The 16,973-nt window shown below is 43.5% G+C and overlaps 1 protein-coding gene across 7 annotated transcripts in view; it reads right to left on the bottom strand.

The window, feature by feature from the left end:
* bnc2 (basonuclin 2) overlaps positions 1–16,973 on the bottom strand; it is a 543,948-nt gene that overhangs the window by 267,907 nt on the left and 259,068 nt on the right. The gene's annotated exons all lie outside the window — the stretch shown is intronic.

Here is a 16,973-nt window from a genome sequence, read left to right as displayed (position 1 = left end):
TTTTCATTCTAAATAGCACATCTATTTAAAGTCCCAGCTGTCCTGATGGGAATTGAACTCATGTCTGTGGATCTCAAATCTCTTGCTGCTCATTCGCACCCAGGTTATAGAATACTCATTAATGGACATATTTCAATGTTTATACATGCGCACATAGGTGAATATATACAGACTATTCCACCACTAAAGATCCATTGGACCCTCCACACACTATCCCCATCCTGTCAACCTCTGCAATGTCTTCTTGTCCTCATTGGCATGAAGTACCACTGACACGATACATAGATTTACAAAGATTGTCAATTAATATTGCCTAGGATAAAAAACTGGTAATTTTTGTGTCTTTTTCCTTTTCATTCCAACCTCCACCTTCAGGGAGGTATCTTTCAAAAATGACTATTTACTGGAAAGTACCTGACTGGAGAACTGCCTGAACTCTTTTGAATTGCACATTATCAGCGAACCTGCAATGCTTTTTTTTTAACATGTGCTTGTGTATATTTCTCTTCCATTACCCCAGAGCCTTCTCCGAATGAATACCTGATGTCTTCAGAAGATGATTCTGCTGCAAGAAGAAAGGTGAAGGCAGATTGAGGATAAACAGAGTCTCTCTTCCCACAGCTCAGAGCAAGTCATATTTTTGCTGCTTTAGTCACAGTTTGCTCAACAGAATTCAGAACACATGTTTCAAATATGCATTCTGATACAGTCATTTATCATCATCCAAATAAAGTCACTCGGATTTCAACTCACATTCTACAATTGAAATTCTTGCAAAAAATATGAAGTCATAGAACCCTTTCAAGATATTAGTGATGTTCACAATTCTTATAGTTTGGTACAAGGGTACGAGTAGTCCACAAAAGAGCCCAATTCTTGCCAGTTGATCAGAGATAAACTAAACTAAGGCTCTCCTCTGCAGAAAATGAATCCAAAAAGTGTATTGAAGCACTTTCTCTCTCTCTCTCTTCACAAGGGCTCATCCAGGAGCAATTACATTCATTGCAGACAATGGAAGACCTCAAAACCCTTGTGCTGTGTCTCTTTTAACAGGCGTTGTACAGATCATCCATCTCATTTCCCCTGTTCCCTCAGTAAACATCAGAAGAGCTGTAGATCCATTTTGGATCAATTTCGGTTTGAATCAGTACATGCAGAGATTTTAGTTGGATTACACTGACTCTCACCTGTTCTCGCTGGATGCTCATGGACAATAATATTGACGTAACATAGAACATACAGCACAAGCACTGGTCCTTTGGCCCACAATGTCTTGTGTTAAACTTGATTCATATCCCTCCACTCCCTGCATATCCATGTGCCTATTTCGAAGGCTCTTAACTATTGTGATCACATCTGCTACCAACACCTGGCCCGGTAGCACAATCCAGGCACTGAGTTATACCACTCTGTGTAAACAAAACTTGCCCCCGCACATCTCTTTTAAACTTAGAGCTACGCCCTTAGAGCTATGCCCTTCAGCCTTTGACATTTCCACATGGTAAAAAGGTTTTGATTGCCAACTGTGTCTCTCATAATTTTATATACTTCTACCAGGTCTCCCCTCAAACTCTGATGTTCCAGAGAAATCTATCCATGTTTGTCCAACCTCTCCTTATAGCTAATTGCTTTGAATCCAAGCAGCATTCTGGTTCCCTCCATAGATGCTGCCTGACCCGCTGAGTTACTCCAGCACTTTGTGTTTCACCCAAGATTCCAGCATCTGCAGTTCCTTGTATCTGCATTCTGGTACACATCCTCTTCACCCTCTCCAAAGCATCAACATCCTTACTGTAAAGCATGACCAGAATTCCACACAATACTCCAGATGCGGCCTAACCAAAGTATTATAAAGGCTGCAACATGACTTCCTGTCTCTTATACAATATGCCTTATTTACCACTCTATTTACTATCTTTCAAGTAGATACAGACATGGATCCCAAATCCTTCTGTATGGATCAAGCTCCATCGGCCATTCTAAATCTAGCTATATCGTTTTACGGCCTTCCTCACTGTCCGTAGTTGCACCAATTTTGGTGTCATCTTCAAACATATTAACCAACTAATGGACAATAATATTGACTGAACATAGAAGATACAGCACAGGCACTGACCCTTTGGCCCACAATGTCTGTGTTAAACATGATCCATATCCCTCCACTCCCAGCATATCCATGTGCCTATTTAGAAGGCACTTAAATGTATATGATCATATCTCCTCCCAGCACCAGTTCTGGCAGCACTGAGTTACTCCAGCATTTTGTGTCTATCTCCGATATTAACCAACCCACCTCTATTTATCTGTAAGTCATTCATATATATTCAATTCAATGGATGACCTAGCATAGATCTCTGTCGAACACCACTGCTCACAGATGTCCAGCCAGTATAACATCCACCACATCCACCATATGGGTATGCCAGTTTAGAATCCAAATGACCAAGTGACAATTTAGCCCAATCTTATATATCTTAACCTTCTGGATCAACCTACCATTTGGGACTTCATCAAATGCCTTACTGCCCATCCCACTGCCCAACCTGCATCATCATCTTTGTCACCTCCACAAAAAACTCAATCAAGTTAGTAAAACAAGATCTGCCACAGACAAAGCCATGCTGACTGTCCCTAATTCTGTCCTACATGGAAATCCTATCCAAAACAATCCTCTTTAATAGCTTCCCAACCACTGACATGACTAGGGTTGCTAACTTTCTCACTCCCAAATAAGGGACAAAAGATCAAAATAAGGGACCGTTGACCAACTCGGCCGTGGCTGGGTGAATGATGAGTTGGCCCAGGTGCTGGACTGCACACAAAGCCCAGCCGGCAGGTCAGCTGAGGAGTTTTGGTCCGGGACGCATGACGTCGCGCGCAAAGTCCAGCACCCCATCCAACTCATGAACCAATGATCGGCCATGAGAAGGAGGGGTGGTGTTGTCAGCAGTAAGCGATGGTCCGAAGATCGGACAGCTGGCCGGGCTGCTGACCAATGGGGCCACGGGCGAGGCACTGCTGCTGCACTCCATGGGCTGTACTACGTCGGGACGGGTGAGACGAGGCCGGCTGAGGTGAGACCGGATGCGGCGCTCCGACCCGACAGTCCCCTCGACCTGAGTAGTGGCAGTCAAATATGGGACAAGGGCGGTCCTGACAAATCAATTTAGCCCAATATACGGGATGTCCTGGCTAATACGGGAGAGTTGGCAACAATAAACATGAGGCTCATTGGCCTATAATTTCCTGGATTATCTCCCCTTTGCATCTAAAACAAAAGAACAACATTAGCTGGTCCTCTGGGGCCTCACCTGAGTCTAGAGGGTTCATCAAGCCCTCCCCGAAGATCAGAAACAGTGCAAAAACACCATCATTCACCTGATGGCAGTTACAAAATTGAGTTTTACAAGATTTGTGAATGTAGTTGTTCACCCATCCATTAAGTGGATTCATACTCTGTTCATTTTGTGGTTTTCTGCTCCAGCTAAGCCAAAAAAGACAAAGTATTTAAACTGTCATTGCTCCCATTAAGCCAGCTGTTCAATAGCTCACAGCTGCAGCCTGCCAAAGGAACAAGGGCGAGCCCCCACCGAATGTAATGTTGAAGATCAGCAACATGGCATGGAGGTATGCTGGGCTCAACGCCATTTCTGGGCAGCCCCACATCTTCATGTTGTAGTTCAGCAGCTCTCCTTTGCATGGAAATCATCAATGTACTCAAACAAATGTTTCTTGTTCCATCTTCCCAGCTACCAGCCTGAGGACATTGGATAGATTTCACAATTGTTGATGACTGGGGAGAGCTGTAACGTGCAAAATTGTCCAGAAACCTTTCAGCAAACTCTGAATTTTCAAATGGAAATCTATTCTCCAAAAGGAATCAGTCAAATGGAGCTGACTGCTTTAATGTTTCAGCAAATACAGGTAAGACCGAGAGAGACTGCAACACATCCCTGAGACCAGTTACTTTACCAATTTAACTGATACCTATATAACATGCAATGTTTACAGCTACCCTAGATGTCCAAAGACCAGTGCAGTGGTACAGCAAGTAGAAATGCTAATGCATTGGTCCAATCACATGGGGCTGTGTGATGTTTGCATGTTCTCCATGTGACTACATGTGCTTTCCTGGGCTGCTCCAGTTTCCTCTCACATCCCTAGTATGTGGGGGACTGATACTACATGGAATGCGCTGAGAGATGGCATCGACCATCTTGACTGAACAGCTACCTTTATACTGTGAGAAAATATGAAAGCATGCAAAGTAAATAGCTCCTGTACTTTGCCTCAGAAACCAGCTCGACTTCTATGGGCAAGGAGACTCATGAGTACATTTTACTCAGCTGTCCCTTGGTGAAAGGTCAGAGAGCAATCTTGGACCTTCCATGTACAGGCTATGCATGTAGTTATTTTTCTTACTGCATTGCTGAAAATTTTCTTTCTTAAAGAAATATTTCAATGAAAAACATACCCAGAGATTTTACTGTCATAATAATATTCACACTTTTCCAACAGATTTCTTACTCCACGCAGACTATAAGAGGCTTCTGATTGCCATTTGTAGAAACTATGTTTTAACTTAGACAAAAGTTTTCACTACATGTTTCTTAATTTGATTTGTCATGGGACCCTGAGATAGGAAAACGGGAAGAATGTAAATAAGATATTGTGATGACACAAGTGGACTTGGTGGTGAAAAAGTCAAATAGCACGTTTGCCTTCATCAGTTGGAGCCTTGAATTGGGATGTCATGTTACAGCTGTACAAGATATTGGTGAGTCTACATTTGGAGTATTATGTACAGTCTTGTTGTCATACAATAGGAAGGATGTTATTAAACTGGAGAAGGTGCAGAAATGATTTACAAATATACTGCTGGGTCTGGAGGCCTTGAGTTATGAGGACAGACAGGAAAGTGGGGCCTGTGTACCCTGGAGCAAAGGAGGCTGAGGGGTAACCTTATAGAAACTCATAACATTTCAAAGGGCATAGAGTAGTTGGATGGTCTCTGAAGGTACAGTAGGATAAAACTAGAGGGCATAGGTTTAAGATAAAAGAAAAAAGATTCAAAATGGACCTAAGGGGCAAATTTTTCACAGAGTGTGGTGAATATATGGAACAAATTACCAGAGGAAGTTGCTGAGGTGGGTACAATTTAAACATTTAAAAGACATCTGGATAGGTTCATGGATGAAAAATTGAGAGGGATCGGTGGGCGGCGCGACTCTCGTCAGCAGCGGCCTCTGCAGTCCGTCTGTGTTTTATTATTTTTTGTCTCGTTTTTATGTAGTTTTTGTTATTTTTTTTGTTGGGGTATGTGTGTGTGGGGGTGGGGGGGAGGGGGTAACTTTAAAATATTTCCCCTGCACGGGAGACCCGACCTTTTCTTTGTCGGGTCTCCGTTGTCGTTGGGGCTGCAACGTGGAGCGGCCTCCAACAGGAACGGCCTGGGGCTCCAGCTGCGGAGCTGCCGACTACTCACCGTCACGGGGCTGGCCGAGTCCGGAGCAGGTGGAGCTGTGGTGGACGCTGCTGCCACCCGACCTCCGGAGCTTCGGAGGCTGCAACTGCGGGTTTGGCGGACCGCGGCACCGGGAGCCCGCGGGTCCCTGCTGGGAGACCGCTTTTCGGGGCTTCCGCAACGGCGACTTCTCCCGCCCGAGTTGCGGGGTTGAAGAGCACCTGAGCGGGGCCTTACACCATCGCCCCGCGCGGCTTGGAATGGACGCGGGACTTTGCAAGCGCACGCCGGGGGCTCTAACACCAAGACCCGGTGCGCGACCTTGCATCACCCGGCGTGGCTTTAATGGCCGCGGGACAATCGCCATCGCCAGCCGAGGGCTTTGACTTTGACTCTGACTCATGACATCGGGGGGGAGAGTGCAGTGGAGAGATAAGTTTTTTTTTGCCTTCCTTCACAGCGATGTGATGGATGTTTGTGTAAATTGTGTTGTGTCTTGTGTCTTTTTGTTTTGTAATGTATGGCTGCAGAAACGACATTTCGTTTGGACCTCAAAGGGTCCAAATGACAATAAATTGAATTGTATTGTATTGTATTGTATGTCGACCACACTCAGGCAAATGCGACCAGCTCAGGAAGGCACCTTTGTCAGCAAGTACAAGTTGGACCAAAGCGCCTGCTTCCATGCTGTTTAACTCCATAACCCAATGATGAAGTGACATACAAGACATGGACTTCATCTTTTATCGATTTTTACTTTACATCAATATCTTTCTCCACCAGGGTATGTGGGGAGAAATTGCATAAACAATAAACAATTATACTGTGGCAGAATCAGGCCAAGCTCCATTCAAACTCCAGAGGAGCACAGATGGAAAACAATCATGTCTATGCCAGTTCTTTGTAAGTGTTCTTACACTTCTGCAGTTCTGCACCTTCCCCATACCTGTGTAACTTCTCCCTGTTGGGTATCTGTTCTATTTCTGAAAGTAACTACTGAATCTTTCACTGGCATCGCATTCGAAACCATAATTACCTCAATTCCCCCTGACTCTCCTTATCTCAAAACCTCAAATCTGTGTCCTTTGGCTCACAATTAAACAGCAGTCAGACCAGAGTACAGATGGAATGGTCCCATAACCTTCAACAGGTATTTCCCTCAAACAGCCTCTGATAATATAGAGGAAACTGCACATGCCCAGGAATGATGAGAATCAATCCATCATTCCTGATAAAAGTTCCAAATGTTAAAATTACACAGAGTATTGATTAACTAACACACACTGCATTTATAGACTACAATCACACAAGGATAAATTAATACAAACCTGGTCATCATCTTCCAGGTATCCCTTCAATGATGAAGTAACATGAGAATATGAGTTTAAATGTCCAAGCGCATGATATCGTTTGCAAAGTTTGTTGTTCCAATTACTGAATATGCCCCCCACTGCAGTCACATTTGGTAAGTAATTATGTTAACCTTCACTTTCCCATCCATATTCTAAACTAAAGTAAACTAAACATCAGAATGACATAACTTTCCATCAGCCCTTTTGCCTCTGCCCCCTCCCAGTCTCAGTAAAATTAGAACCCGATGATCTTGCTTCTACCTCAACATCAGAGGCCAAAGACTGAGTCATGTTGAAAGTATTCAAAGTTGTTTGAACACCAGCGGCTGATCCTCGCTTCCAGTCACCTGCTGATTCTGTCCAGGTGTTTCAAAGATATCTTCAGGCACTAGAATTCAGACAGAGGAAAGCCTCTGCCAACCCTTTGTCTGGAATTCTACATTCCTAGCACAGATGCTGAATAGCCAGAAAATGTAAACCTCACTCTCTACAAACGCAATGAAAAAATTGATATAGATACAATCTAAATATTGTTATCATTCATAAGTGGAGGTTTATTAAGTAAGTAGGATTACTTCACAAAGGCATGATCATTCCCACTCAGGAAAATGCTAAACAGTGTGCAAAATGGGATTTGCAGTCCTGTTTTTGTCAGCATACAGATCATGATGCCATCCATCACACACCTGTGAAGAGAGAAAGTTTTTCAAATTTGTACTACTCATCCTATCTGCAAGCAAAATGTCGTTTCCCATAACTTTCTTCACGTAGATAATTCCTCTTTAAATCAATCGCCTCACTTGTAATCTGATTTTGACTAGTTTGGTTCATACACCTCTGATGCCATTTAATTTGCACCTAGGGTGAAATTGGAACTACTTTAGATGAATCGATAGTCTTGTGGCAACTGGTGAGGAGTTGGGTGATCACTCAAAGATCTTCAGTGCTGTCAACAGCAATACTTATAAAATCATGTTTTGGTTCAACTCATTGCTGTGACTAGTTACAAAACCGTTTTGTGGTCAATTTATCTGTAACAATTTCCGCCTTGAAGAAATTATTACAAAGAAACATGTTTTTGTGTAAAGTACTGATAATTATTTTATGGAATGATTAAAACTTTACAATATAGAAGGCCATTCAAAGAAAATATAGTGCCTGCTTCTTCCCCAAAAGCATTGTAAATGATGTATTGTCAAGTGCCAATCCAACGGTACTAGTTACTCTGTCCAAAGGAAAATGAAACAAAAAACAAACCAGTCTGCTATCCTAAAATCTAATCTTATTCTAACGTTAACTAGAAACAAGTCAGATTTACTGCAGAAGTTGCCAAGGCACATTCCAAATACCTCTGCTGCAAGAACTACTGGATTTGTTTTCAGTGATCCATGCAGTTGAATCAGGCAACCCCAACTAATCTTACCAAACATTTCTACCTTGCTAAAATAAAGATTAACAAACAAAAAATGTTCACACATGCAAAAACATGTCGAAACAATGAACTGCAGATGCTTGGTTACAAAAAAGACATGGAATGCAGGAGTAACTCAGCGGGTCAGGCAGCATCCCTGGAGGAAGGACATGAACAGGCGACGTTTTGGGTCGGGGTGCTTCTTCAGACTGATTGTATTAGGGGAGGAAAAGGATGGAGTTAAAGGGGAAGAGAGTACAGGAAAAGTTATGAAAGATACTCAAATTAGTGGGATGGAAAGTTCAAGAAAGAATAAGAGAGTAAGGTCAGGTGAAAGAGGAACTGATGTGAGAGGAGAGGTAAATACCAAAATAGAAGTGTTATATATGAAGTATAAGAAATAAAGTGGATGAGCTTGAGGCTCTGTTAGAAATTGGTAAGTATGATGATGTGGGAATTACAGAGACATGGCTGCAAGAGGATCAGAGCTGGGTATTGAATATTCAGGGATATTCAGGGATATACGTCCTATCGAAAAGACAGACAGGTGGGCAGAGAGGGTGGGGTGGCTCTGTTGGTAAGAAATGAAATTCAGTCCCTTGAGAGGGGTGACATAGAATCAGAAAATGTAGAGTCATTGTGGATAGAACTGAGAAATTGTAAGGGTAAAAAGACCTTAATGGGAGTTATCTACAGGCCCCCAAAAAGTAGCCTGGAGATAGGGTGCGTTGCATCAGAGAGTTGTGAGTGTGGAATTCTCTGCCTCGGAGGTGGAGGCCACACAGGAGATTAGTGGGCAAAATTGGAGCACATGGTATTGGGTGTAGTCTATTGATATGGATAGAAAATTGGTTGGCAGACAGGAAACAAGAGTAGGGATTAACGGGTCCCTTTCGGAATGGCAGGCAGTGACTCGTGGGGTGCCGCAAGGGTCAGTGCTGGGACCACAGCTATTTACAATACATATTAATGGTTTAGATGAAGGAATTAAAAGTAACATTAGCAAATTTGCAGATGACACAAAGCTGGGTGGAAGTGTGAACTGTGAAGAGGATGCTATGCAGGGTGATGTGGGCAGATGCAGTACAATTTGGATAAATGTGAGGTTATCCACTTTGGTGACAAGAACGAGAAGGCACATTATTATCTGAATGGTGTCAGGTTAGGAAAAGGGGAATTACAACGAGACCTGGGTGTCCTTGTACATCAGACACTGAAAGTGCGCATGCAGGTACAACAGGCAGTGAAGAAAGCCAACGGCCTTCATGAAGAGAGGAGTTGAGTATAGGAGCAAAGAGGTCCTTCTGCAGTTGTACAGGGCCCTGGTTAGACCACACCTGGAGTATTGTGTGCAGTTTTGGTCTCCTAATTTGAGGAAGGACATTCTTGCTATTGAGGGAGTGCAGCGTAGGTTCGCCAGGTTAATTCCCGGGATGGCGGGACTGTCTTATGATGAAGGAATGGAGCAACTGGACTTGTATTCATGGGAATTGGAGGGGATCCTATAGAAACGTATAAAATTAATAAAGGATTGGACACGCTAGATGCAGAAAACATGTTCCCGATGTTGGGGGAGTTCAGAACCAGGGGCCACAGTTTAAGAATAAGAGGTAGGCCATTTGGAACTGAGATGAGGAAGAAAGAGAGTTGTGAATTGGTGGAATTCTCTGCCTCAGATGGCAGTGGAGGCACCTGGGACATCTTCTGGCAAACTCTATCAAGAGTCTCCATGGAGCTCTGATACAAAGAACATGCCCCACACAGGTGATGTTGTTCAGCAACCTGTCTTGGACCCCCTCACCTTCCGGGAACACTCACTCCACATCTCCTCCCATCATTCAATTGCTGTAAGAGTGCTAATATACAAGGAACCGCAGATGCTGGAAACTAGAGCCAAATAAAGAGTGCTGGACCCACAGCAGGTCAGGCAGGAGGGGGGGTATTACTTAAAATTGGAGAATTGAATGTTCATACCGTTGGATTGTAAGCTTCCCAAGGGGAATATGAGAAGCTGTTCCTCCAGCTTGCACGTGGCCTTACTCTAGCAATGGAGAAGGCCCTGGACAGAAAGGTCAGTGTGGGAGTGGGAAGGGGAGTTACAATAGTTCGCAACCAGGACACCCAGCAGGCCTTGGCAGACTGAGCGCAAATGTGCAGTGAAATGGTCACCTCATCTACACTTGGTCTCGCCAATGTAAAGGAGGCCACAGCAGGAGCACCAAAAACAGTGGATGGGATTAGAGGACATGCATGTGAACCTCTGTCTCATGTGGAAGGATTTGGATGGAAGTTAGGGAGGAGGTGTAGTGACAGATGTTACACCTCCTGTAGTTATAGGTGAATGTACCTGTACAGGTGGCGGTTTGGTTGTGAACCAAGGAGATGCAGAAGAAGTATTCTCTGCTGAAATCAGAAAGGGATGGGGATGGAAAGATGTGAAAGGTAGTGGGATCATGTTGAAGAATGTTGTTTGTCGAGGGTCGTGGCTTATCACTTTCTGAGCTACATTCATTCATTGCACATGCTAGGCTAAATGCTGACTGCTGACAGAACGTGCAAAATGTAAAGCCACATTGAAATGGATGTCAGTTACGGTCTGGCATCACACAGGGAAACACTTCTGTTTTGTTGTGTAAACCTCTCAACTGATGATCTTGATTTTATTCCACTTTTGTAAACAGTGTTAGAGTGACTCAGAGTGCTGGTTTAATACTATTACAATCTAGAGGTGTAATTCCTATCTCAAAGAGTTCAGATTTTGCTGTGCCGTTCACCATCTCTTGTTGTGCCAAAGTGTATGACAGGGGAGGAGGGGAGGGGTCCAGTCAAAAGTCAAGCTTATTAATTGACTCAAAGATTAATTGGTGTTTTACAAAAAAATCTCCTCCGACGCTGCCCGCAACCCCCCCACACGTTGAGTTCATGCTACCCCCCCCCCCCTCCCGCCCCCCTCCCCCCCACCCCCCTCCCGCCCCCCTCCCGCCCGCCATCTAGTGGAATTCTTGTGCTGATCTGTACTCTCAATTCATTTGTTCACCCTGTGTGGCTCTTTGCATTAAAGTAAATGGCAAGTCCTTGCCGACCAGCGATCACCCCACACATTAGCACCATCGTACACACTGGGGACAATTTACAAAAGTTAATTAACCTACAAATTGTACATCTTTGGAGTGTGGAAAGAAACCTGGAGAAAACCCACCCGGTCACAGGTACAAACTCCGTACTGAGAGGGCCAATAATCAGGATGGAACCCGAGTCTCTGGCGCTGGAAGGTAGCAACTCTACCACTGCACCACTGAGCCACCAATGCTCTGCCACCATCCATATCTACTCTTCCCACAATGTAAGTCAATCCTAGAAGCCTACAACACCAGAGAGGCTTTGCAGTCCATAAACCTCTTTCTGGCTCTTTAAGAAAGTAGTTATACATAGCTCCACTCGCTGACTCTTTGTATCTCACCATTCAAATTCCGCATACTCTCACTACTTATAAGCAAAATAAAAATCCTCACCTCCTCTTAATCTTGTGGCCAATGAATTGCAATCTCTAATCACTGATCACTCAATACAAGAGTCAAGGGTGTTTTATCGACATATGTCCCGGTTAGAACAATGAAATTCTTACTTGCAGCAGCACAACAGAATATGTAAACATAGTACAGTGTAAATATAATAAACACACATATAACACACATATATATACACACATGCTACATTTAAGAGTTCCTGTGCTTGGACATCGTTCCCTTGTTTACCCAGACTTCAAAATCTTGTGATTTATGATATAATATTTTTCCATATTGGTCATCCCAAGGTATAGCAATTCAGATATTTTGCATCACACTTTCTCCCATATTTCTGAACATTTCACCATTTTCTCTCTGTTTTCCTAAAGCTTGCAGCCATCCATATCACTCCACATTTCTGTGATAAATATTTATAATTTTCAAACATAATCCTGTTCCTTTCACCCTCTTCTGGGTCATTTATGAAAGTGACAAACAACAAATGCATAAGTGATCTTTGGGGGACACTCTTGGCAGACGGCCTCTTAAACTACTGATGAACATCATTCAGAAGGTGACCCATCAAATGACCCATTCACCTTCTGCTTTCTGCTGCTGAGTTACTTGTGCAGCACTTTGCCAACCAACCCTCGCTATTATACCACAGCATTCAAAATGCTCAGTTGGAAACCATTACCCTAAACCATGCTAGCATTCAATTAGTTTGGATTTCAGTTCGAGAGATATAGCGTGAAAACAGGCCCTTCGGCCCACCGAGTCTGTGCCAACCAATGTACACTAATTCAATCCAACACACCAGGAACAATTTACAGAAGGCAATTAACCTACAAGTCTTTGGAATATGGGAGGAAACTGGAGCACCAAGAGAAAATCCACGAGGTCATTGAGAGAACGAATAAACTACATACAGACAGCACCCATGGTCAAGATCGAACCTGGGTCACTGACACTGTAAAACAGCAGCTCTTTTAGAGGTTAACCCCTAGGTTAACCCATAAATACTGGAGACTACAGGGCATAGCTTTAAGGTGTTTCAAATGACTCATCAACTTCTACAGATGCACTGTAGAGGCATCCTATCGTGATGCATCACAGATTGGTTTGGCAACGGCTCTGTCCAAGACCATGACAAATTGCAGAGAGTTGTGATGTAGCCCAGTCCATCACACAAACCAGACTCCGCCACGATGGACTGTATCAACACTTCTGGAAAGCAGCCAATGTAATCAAGAACTATTTACACATTAGTCTTTTCATTTTCTCCCCTCTCCCATTGGGCAGAAGGTACAAAAGCTTGAAAGCATGTACCATCAAATTCAAGCACAGTTTCTTCCCAGCTGTCATCATACTACTGAACTAATGTCTCCGAAGCTAAGGATGTGGTATCGATCTCCCAACCCAACTCATTGTGCCTTTTACACTTTTTTATCTGCACTTTCCTCTGTAAAGATAACACTTTAACATCGTAACACTATATTCTGCACTCTTGTATTTTTCCCTTTGTACTATCAGTTGCACCTATTGTAATTGGCTTATTGCATTCATTTATATTATGATTTGCCTGCATAATACGCAAACAAATTTTTTCACTGTATCTCGGAACGTGACAAAAATGAACCAAAGTGAGTGTAATCTAACGAATGTCGAGCCGCATAAGGAAGTGGTTGAGTGGGTGATCAAAAGTATGGAGAGAGGTATATTTAAAACAAAGACAGAAATTCAAGAGCTTGGGACTGTGGCAGCTGCACAATTGATGTACTTTGGTTACATTTGGAGTTACTGAACTCTCAATTAAATTCTTGTGACTGTGAAGACTTGTTTGGGAAGACTTGTCAAAGGTGGCATGGTGGCGCAGCAGTAGAGTTGTTACCTTACAGTGCCGGAGACCCGGGTTCTATCCCGACTACGGGTGCTGTCCATACGGTGTTTGTATGTTCTCCCCGTGACCTTGTGAGTTTTCTCCGAGATATTCGGTTTCCTCCCACACTCCAAAGACATAAGGGTTTGCAGGTTAATTGGTTTGGTATAAGTGTAAATTGTACCTAGTGTGTGTAGCATAATGTTAATGTGCAAGGATCGCTGGTCGGTGCGGACTCAATAGGCCAAAGGGCCTGTCTCCGTGTTGTATCTGTTATCTAAACTAAACTGAGACATAAATTGACAATTGACAGCTCAGTGCCTTGCACGGCTGTGGCAGAACTGCTAGATGACAAGAAACAATTACCATTTGAATTCCTGAAGTCACCTACAAAAGTTAAGAAAATTCATGCCCTGATATTAACCTCCAATCTGTATGAAAATGAGGATACAAAGTGGTTACTGGGAGAGTGTGGTCAATTTAGAAGCTTATCCAGCCTTTGTGCATCAATACGATACTAATTCTTCAAACATAGCACTTCCCATTATTGATCTTCAGAAGGCCTTTATCTTTTGCCTTCTCATCGCTCTGTTCCAAAGTTAGCATTTCATGACACACAGAAATTCAAAAACAATCCCATCCACTGCTCTAAACACACATTGCCCCCCACAGTATTTGCAGGGGGCAGCAGGGTACAAAATGCACTGCAATTAATTGCTCATGCTACTGTGACAGACCTCTCAAATTCATGATCTCAACCATCAAAAGATGCCCCATCACCTGGAAGTCACAAACCAATTTCATATGAAAATTTCGGAAATATTCAGCAGGTCAGGGCCCATCTGTGGGGAAGTTACATAGAGTTAATGTTTTGGGTTGAAAACACTTTGTCAGAACTGGAATCTGCAGAGAAGGCGAGGTGGGGGTGGGAGGCGAGGTCTCCGACAGGATAAAAGTGGGGTGATCCTGGGGAATAGATGTAAACAAGGTTATCTGTTCAATGCGGGAATGTGGTCAGAAAAGTAAGTGCAATGTGCCCTGATAGACAATGTGGTGCTGTTCCTCAAGATTGCGCTGGGCCTTACTGCAACAGTGTTCATGGCCCCAGACCAATAGCTCAGAGTGAGAGTGGGATGGGAAAATTCAAGTGGCAGGCAACAGGTAGTACAGAGTTGCAGCTGAAGACTGAACACAGGTGCTCTGCTAAGGAGTCATCCAAACTGAGCCTGTTTTTTCCAATGAAGAAGAGACAAAATTGTGACCAGTAAATGCAGTGCACTCGAGTGGAAATAGTACAAGTGAACTGCTGCATCATGTTTGGGTGCCTGGATAGTGGTAAGAGAAAAGGTGGCAGGATAAGTATTGCTATTGCGAGGGGAAATGCTGAAAGAAGGGGGTAGTTGGTGGGAAAGGAAGCATGAACTTGGGAGTAGCCAACAGAACAGTCCTTTCAATATGCCGAATAGAAAGGAAGGATGAATTATGTCAGGTGGTGGCTCAGTTTGATTCTTTCCTTTTCCTCTTTTTATTCTCTGACAGTGGAGGACATACCCAGCCTAAACTGCTAAACTCCCATGATCATCTGGGTTACACCCTATCATAGCATCTCACTTCCCCACCCACCCACCCTCCCTGCGTTTTCCTTTCTCTCAATCCCACTTCTGACAAAAGATGTTCAACCTGAAATATTAAGTGCTTCTTGGCCCACAGACACAGCAAGATCTGTTGAATATTTCCCGCATTTTCTGTTTTTATTTTGGATTTCCAGCAGGTTTTTATTATTTTCGTGGATGGGAATATATCCCATACATCGTTCATCATCACTGGGTCTAAATTCTACACCTCCTTTCCCAACAGCACTGTGGGAATAGAAGGACTGCAGCAGTCCAAGAAATTGGCTCATCAGCACCTTCTTGAGAGAGGAGTAAGAAAATACATCCTGAAAACGAATAAAGAAGGATTGTGAAATGACGCAAACAGGTGTAAAAGCCAAAGGATAGAAATTGATCCCTCAGCATCATGCTCTCAAAACATTAATAAAGTTGTAATCTACTTCTAAAGTTTAACTTCAGTGGAGGTGGATTGTGGACATGAAATACAATGCACAGACAACACTGCTTTGAATGTTCCATGCATGTGACTGAAGATCAAATTCTGCTCTCAAGACATTAACATGACTTCTCGGTGCAATCAAGCTGTCTCCAAGACAGGAATCCAACTTTGAAACTGGAGCCACACTCAGGAGCATAACAGTAAAGTGGGACTAATTAGAAAGGGCTTTCAAAGAGCTGACACATCAAGTGTGGGTCAAATGGACCTTTGTGCACTCTGACTGAGTTGTATTTGCAGTGTTGTGGGGATAATCAGTCGGAAGCAGAGAGCACTCTTCAGCCTGCAAAAAAAATCAATGTAAACACTCCTGGCAACAGCCCCCTTGTAGGGAATAAGTTACCAGCCAAGTTGTTGTTGTTCTAATCATATTCATTTAAAACTTTAGTGGAATTAAACCCCGGTAAACTGGAGATGCCACAGAAAAAGGCATAATATGCTGGAGTAACTCGGCGGGCCTGGCAGCAGCTTTGAAGGACATGTGTAGGAAGGATCTGCAGATTCTGCTTTAAATCGAAGAAAGACACAAAATGTTGGAGTAACTCAGCGGGACAGGCAGCATCACTAGGGAGAAGGAATGGGTGACGTTTCGGGTCGAGACCGTTCTTCAGTCCCGCTGAGTTACTCCACAGCATGTTGTGTCTATCTCTGAAGAACATGTTGCTCCAGCATTTTTTCTTTTTTCTGAGCCAGCGTCTGCAATTGCTTGTGTATCTGGAGATGTCACAGGCTTGGTTTAAACTATCGATGTGTCTGTTTTTACGAGCCAGACATGTTTTCACTATGCTTTTAAATAATGTCCCATTTCCAACATTCAAGGTCCTATTTCACACAAGTTCGCCCTGTCAACGTCACCGCCTTCAACCGCGTTTTCGACCGACCTGCTGCAATCCAAGTCCAAAGCGCTCCCTTGTTTCAACAGAGATATTTATTTTTCAGGAAGGAGAGATGATCCATGCCAGGCGGCTCATATGCCTCAAAGCCTGGGGGTGGGGTGTCAATAAAGTACTAATATTTAAGGTAGTGGTTAGGAAATTCTCTGACGGTAACTGATTTTTGAATCAGATCTCCCGCTATCCTCACCCTTCCTACCCCATTTTTTTTCCAACGCACCCAAGTTAGACAGAAGAAATGGTTTTAAAAAAAAACCCCGCCGGGGTGCCACGGGTTTAGGTCGGGTGGAGCTAGGGCTGGAGTTTAGAGGGAACTGTCTCTAGTTTGTGCAGGGCGGTGCGCCGCCGATCTGCGCTGG

This window comes from Amblyraja radiata, chromosome 3 (assembly GCF_010909765.2).
Source record: "Amblyraja radiata isolate CabotCenter1 chromosome 3, sAmbRad1.1.pri, whole genome shotgun sequence".
NCBI classification, from domain to species: domain Eukaryota; kingdom Metazoa; phylum Chordata; class Chondrichthyes; order Rajiformes; family Rajidae; genus Amblyraja; species Amblyraja radiata.
The sequence above is the reverse complement of the archived record's forward strand: the minus strand, read 5'-3'. Positions and strand labels throughout refer to the sequence as shown.